Source organism: Gymnodraco acuticeps, unplaced genomic scaffold (genome assembly GCF_902827175.1).
Source record: "Gymnodraco acuticeps unplaced genomic scaffold, fGymAcu1.1, whole genome shotgun sequence".
NCBI lineage: Eukaryota > Metazoa > Chordata > Actinopteri > Perciformes > Bathydraconidae > Gymnodraco > Gymnodraco acuticeps.
Window position 1 is genome coordinate 27,932 of NW_022991920.1, and position 6,564 is coordinate 34,495.

Consider the following 6,564-nt stretch of genomic DNA (forward strand, 5'->3'; position numbering starts at 1 on the left):
AACGTTTACAGATAACAGATCAAGCTAGGATACCGAATCAAGTTAGCAACACACGTTGAACCAGGGTCGGCGTCATGGGGGGTCATTCGCGGGCCATGCCCCCCCAAATGAGTCACTGTGCCCCCCCAACGCAGGGTGGGCAAGCCTTGTCACTTTAACGATTTTTTCTTTTTTTTTTATCATATAGGCTAAGTGAAAACGTTTCCACTAAAGGTTTTTTGTGTGAAATACATCAGAAATAAATAATACAAATATAAAACACAGCCTGAGGTGTGCTCACTGCTGCTCTCTGATTGGTGTGTTGCTTGACCAATGACCCCCGACCTTTTTTTTGTTATCATTACGTGGCTGAGTGTTTAGATGAAAGCCCAGTGGCGATCTGTTAATCTGTTACACTGATTATACAGTAAAGCCATCAAAAATAATATGATATACAGTACAGTACAAGTACATGGGTCTCTGTGTTTCATTCAAGCTCTATGTGTGTGTGGCACGAGCGCATTTTGTGAGTGCGCGAGCGGTAACGTGGAATGTTGTGGTTAGCATCTGGTTAGCTAGCTATGCTAACGGATATAAAGGGCTGTTTCTACACCAAGGTGGAGGACAGTCCTCTCCTGTCAGACTGAGAGGATCTTATAACGTCAGCTCAGTGAGGTAAGGACTCTCTCAGTGTTTAGATAGTTCACTTTGGTGTAAGTTATCTCAGTGGGTCTCAAACGGTTTGGTCACCATTTATGTAAGTATTTTCGAGGAATACCTTTATATGATCATTATAGTTATTAAAGAGAGAATAAATGAAAAACGGGTATGAAATACTATAGGACAGTAACACAAGAATACAGTTTAAAAGGGGAATGATTATTGAAATATCCATAAAGAAAAAGTAAATCTGTTTACAGTTGTGTTTCATATGGATGTTGAGAGATGTAGGCTATCCATAGATCTCTTCATGTTGCTCTCAAAGTGCACCAGATTGATGCATTTAACTTCAATATTTTAAAAATAATCTTCCCGGGGGAGCGTGCCCCCAGACCCTCCTAGAGGAGGTTAGGTCCACCCCCACCTAAAACATGTTCACATGGATAGGATACTAAATACATTTGCACACTTTTTATATGATGGCCTATGTCCATATCAAATCAAATCAAGTTTGATTTATATAGCACATTTTTCAACGATTTTTGGTCGAGCCAAAGTGCTGTATATACAGTATAATACAAAAATAACCTACAGTAAAGACACTTTACAGCAAATACAACAGCACAGTTTGTGCAGAATATCAGTATGAGAAAACGACACCCTCTGTCCTTATATGTTTCTGTTTTGGTGGTCGTGCCACAACCGTGCATGTATGCACAAGTCATAGGTGCGCTATACAATAGCACTACACCCTGCAATGTGTGTGAAAGACAATAGACTTTACAGCATGTTTTTTTAAATTGAAGTTGCGTTGGTGTTTGTGTGTTGGTTGTTGACGGCAGTGTGTGCCCCCCCTTGGTAAATGATTGCCCCCCCATTCAAGTTGTTCTAGAGCCGACCCTGCGTTGAACAGCCTTTTAATTGTAAATTCCGTTCTCTTAATGTCATTTCGTCCAACGTTGTTGAATTAGAGAAGAGGGGCTTCTAAACGGGATTGTATGCGGGGGTGGAGGGAGTTAAATATTAGATAAATATAACTTTGGTGCGTGTAAGAGTGAGTGTTTTTAGCAGAGCCATATTGTGTCCTTGTGATTATGTTGATTATTACCTGTCTGTATAATGTTGCAGCTCAGCTGATTTTGGATTGATGGCAAAGGGAGAGGAACTTAAGTGAGTGTGAAAACACAAGGTAAGTTTAATACTACTGTTTTATATAAGTAAGCATACTAAACATGTATTCTATCACTGTATTATATAAGTAATCTTGTTAGTAACCTACTGTATGGCAGGTGGAGGGGCAGTGATGTTACAGGTGGAGGAGCAAAACTGCAAACTCACAAGACAGAGAAATCAAAGTTTGTTCTCCAGAGAAGAGGTTGATTTCACTTACATTTTTTCATATTTTCTAAAGATGTGGAAATGGCACAACAAAAAACTTGAGAGCTGTAACCAAGACAACTGTAACAACATGAGTAGACAGCCACCAAGGTTTTTCAAGTCCCTCTCTTACTCCATTTTGCCAACCCAAACTTCCAGGTACATGACGGGACACCTTGCTTGTTTTTGTTGTTTGCGCTCCTCTGGCAGGTGGAGGGCAGTGATCCCTTCCCTTCTTCCCTCAATCTTTGAGACTAATATAAGTAGAAGACATGGCACTGTAAATGTTCGAACATTTAAAATATTATACCACTTAAAAATAAGAAATATTACTTTTGTTACTAAGAGTTCATACTTATTATACCTGTGTCACCTTTCACACTATAGCTGTGATCATGAGCTATGGGCTTTGTAGATACAGGTCCCGGGGTGAATCGTGGTGCAGGGGCCCTTCTCTTTTTGACCACAGGGCGATGCACAAAGATGGTGGGTATAATAATAATAATAATAATAGATTTAATTTGTTAGCGCTTTTACAGGTGCTCAAAGACGCTTTACAGATATAGTGAAGGGAAAAGAAAAGGAAGGAACAACAAATAAATATATAGTTAAAGTTAAAGTCAAATAATACAAAAACAATCACACATTAAAAGCCAGATTGAAGAGGTGAGTTTTTTGAAGGTGGTGAGGTCAGTGCAGTCTCTGATGGGTTGGGGGAGTGAGTTCCAGAGGGAGGGAGCAGCGACGGAGAAGGCTCTGTCCCCCCAGGTCCGGTGATTGGTGCGGGTGGGGATGGATAGGAGGTTGGCTTCAGATGAGCGGAGGCAGCGGGGGCCTGATTGTTGAGGGGGCTTTGTGAGTAATCAGGAGGACTTTGAAGTTGATTCTTTGACGGACGGGGAGCCAGTGGAGGTTCTGGAGGACGGGAGTGATGTGGTTTCGGGAGCAGGTGTGGGTGAGGAGGCGGGCAGCAGAGTTCTGGATATGTTGGAGTTTATTGATTAGGTTGGATGGTATGCCGTAGAGGATGCTATTGCAGTAGTCGAGTCGTGAAGTGATGAATGCATGAATCAGGGTTTCAGCAGCAGAGGAGGAGAGTGATGGGCGGAGACGGGCAATGTTTTGAGGTGGAAAAAGGCGGTCCTGGTGATGTGATTTATGTGGTGGTTGAATTTGAGCTGACTGTCGAAGATGACTCCGAGGTTGCGGATGTGAGGGGGGGGAGATAGAGTGTGGCTGTCAGTGGTGAAGTTAAAATTCTGGATGTCTTTGATACGGGATGGGGGGCCGATGATGATGTCTGATTTGGCAATGTTCAGTTGGAGATAGTTTGTTTGCATCCATGCTTTTATTTCTGAGAGACAGTTGGTGAGAGTGGAGTGTGTTGTGGGGGTGATGGTTTTTGTTGAGATATAAAGTTGGATGTTATCGGCATAGCAGTGAAATTGAAGGTTGTGGCGACGAATTATTTTGCCAAGGGGGAGCATGTAGAGGATGAAGAGGAGGGGGCCAAGCACCGAACCCTGGGGGACACCTTGGGACAGAGGAGCAGTGGAGGAGGTGCAGTTGTTGATGTTGATAAACTGATGTCTGTCGGTGAGGTAGGATTTCAGCCAGTAGAGTGCAGTGTCAGTGATGTTGAGTGATGATTCGAGGAGGGACAGCAGGATGGGCGTGGTTGATGGTGTCGAATGCTGCGGTGAGGTCGAGGAGGATGAGGATGTTAAGGTTGCCGGAGTCAGAGGAGAGGAGGAGGTCGTTTGTGATTTTGAGAAGAGCTGTTTCGGTGCTGTGTTTTGATCGGAAACCGGATTGAAATGGCTCAAAGAGATCATTGGAGCTGAGGTGGGCTTTAAGTTGTGAGGCAACGACACGTTCAAGTATTTTTGACAGAAAGGGGAGATTTGAGATGGGCCGGAAGTTGGACATGATGTCAGGTGTGAGTCCAGGTCTTTTGAGAATGGGTGTGACAGCAGCCAGTTTGAGAGCTGATCCAGATCTGAGGGAGGAGTTAATGATGGTGGCGATGAGTTGGGAGATGGCAGGGAGGCTCTCTTTAACAAATTTGGGGGGGCATTGGGTCAAGTGTGCAGGTGGAGTTAATTCCAGTCATGAAGTCGGACAGTTGCATGGGGGTCACAGGGGAGAAGTGGGACAGGGGCTGTGAGGTGAAGGGGGGAGGGGAGGTGGGGGGTGCTGATGAGGGTGTCACATTGCTGTAAATGTTGCTGATTTTGGTTTGGAAAAACGAGAGGAAGGAGTTGCACTGTTCGGTGGTGAAGGATGAGGTGGCGTTGTCACAGGGTTTGAGAAGTTTGCTGATGGTGGAGAACAGACGCTTGGGGTTGCTGGAGCCAGACTGAATGAGTTGTGAGTAGTAATTAGACCGGGCTGCTTTGAGTGCGTTACTGTACTGCTGGAGATAGTCTTTGTAGATTCTTTGTACATTCTTTGTTTCTTTGTATAGCCTCTGCTCTCAGCCTAGTCTTGCCCTTTTTTGTCTTGACAAACTGGTCTGCATCAAAATGTGCCTGCGGAGTGACTTGAGGTTACTTCACACACAGAACAACTCAGTTTTGTCTGCCCACATACATATTCCATAGTGGTTGAATACACAGTATTAGGAAACACTTTATACTTACTGGACATGTTATACTCATTACATACTGTATATAAAATATGACCAAGAATGTGAGACAACTTTATAGAAATTCATATCACATCTGTTACTGATGCCATTTGTCATACTTTGTTAAACTCACAAATAATAAAGTTCCATAACTTCAGTTGGGAACAAAGACCACACCTTATCTCCCCAAGGCAATTTCCCATCCAATAGGTGTGCTATATAGGTGTGTATAACCCTTTCTCCTCTCTGTTACTCCCTCTTTCAGCACAAGAACCAGAGGGGGATTCAATGGAGCCTGAATACCTGCACTGAGACCCTCACCCTGCACCCTGAGTCTCAACTCTCAGTGTTTTTCAAGCCTTTCCCTGTTTTTTGTATTAAACAAAACATTAAGCTTTCCCAATGGTAAACTGTTGAAACTCAGGTCAGAGTCCATGACTACACCTAGATTTCTGGCTTTATCTGTTGTTTTGAACATTGCAGACTGAAGCTCAGCGCTAACTTTTAATACGTTCTGCCTTGGCTCCAAAAACCATTACCTCAGTTTTATCTTTGTTTAATTGGAGAAAGTTCTGACACATCCAGTCATTGATTTGTTCAATGCACTTACTCAGTGTTTGAATTGGAGCATAGTCTCCTGATGAAATTGTTACGTAAATGTGTGTGTCATCTGCATAGCTATGGTAACTTATTTTGTTGTTTTTCATTATCTGAGCCAGTGGTAGCATGGAGATGTTAAAGAGAAGAGGCCCCAAGATGGAGCCTTGAGGAACCCCACATGTCATATTTGTCAACTCAGATGTGTATTTACCTTTAGAAACAAAGTTGTTTCTGTCCTTTAAGTAGGATTCAAACCAATTCAGAACTGTTTCCAAAAGTCCCACCCAGTTCTCCAGTCGGTCTAGTAATATGTTGTGGTCAACAGTATCAAACGCAGCACTGAGATCTAATAATACTAACACTGAAGTTCTGCCACTGTCTGTGTTTAAGTGGATGTCATTAAAGACCTTTACAAGAGCAGTCTCAGTGCTGTGGTTTGGACGAAAGCCTGACTGGAACACATCAAAACAGTTATTTAAATGCAAGAAATTACTCAACTGTTGAAAAACAACTTTTTCAATGATTTTACCTAAAAATGGGAGGTTTGATATGGGCCTGTAATTGTTCATTACTGAAGCATCTAGATTATTCTTTTTTAAGAGCGGTTTAATGACTGCAGTTTTCAGGGATTTGTTTACTATATGAAGTAGATCTGAGGCCATGCAAGGAAAAACATTTTTGAAAAATCCTGTTGGAATAATATCAAGGCAGCAGGAGGAGGATTTCAGAAGTTGAATAATGTCCTCTAGGTTTTTATCATTAATCTGATGGAATTGTGTCATGATGTCTGAATTGATGTTAAGTGGAGATAGGGACAACACATTTGCTGTTCCTGATGCAGAGGCACTGACTGCTTGTCTGATTTTCTGAATTTTGTCAGTGAAAAAGGCAAAATCATTGCACGCCCTGGTGGATAGAAATTCAGAGGCTACTGACACTGGGTGGTTAGTTAGTCTGTCGACGGTAGCAAACAAGGCACGTGCGTTGTTTTTGTTTTTGGTAATGATGTCAGAGAAGAACGATTGTCGTGCGTTTTTCAATTCCAAATTATAAAGGCCAAGTCTCTCTTTATAGATTTCAAAGTGAACCTGGAGATTTGTTTTTCGCCACCTGCGTTCAGCTTTTCGACATTCTCTTTTTTCTGTTTTCACGGTCATGGCCTTTCTCCATGGAGATATTTTCTTGCCAGACACTTCCTTTACCTTAGTTGGAGCAATGGCATCTATAACATTTTTAATTTTTGAATTAAAAATGATCTACTAGCTCATTTACTGAGATGTTGGCAGGGGCAAGTGTGGAAGAGAAATTCTGAGTAAACA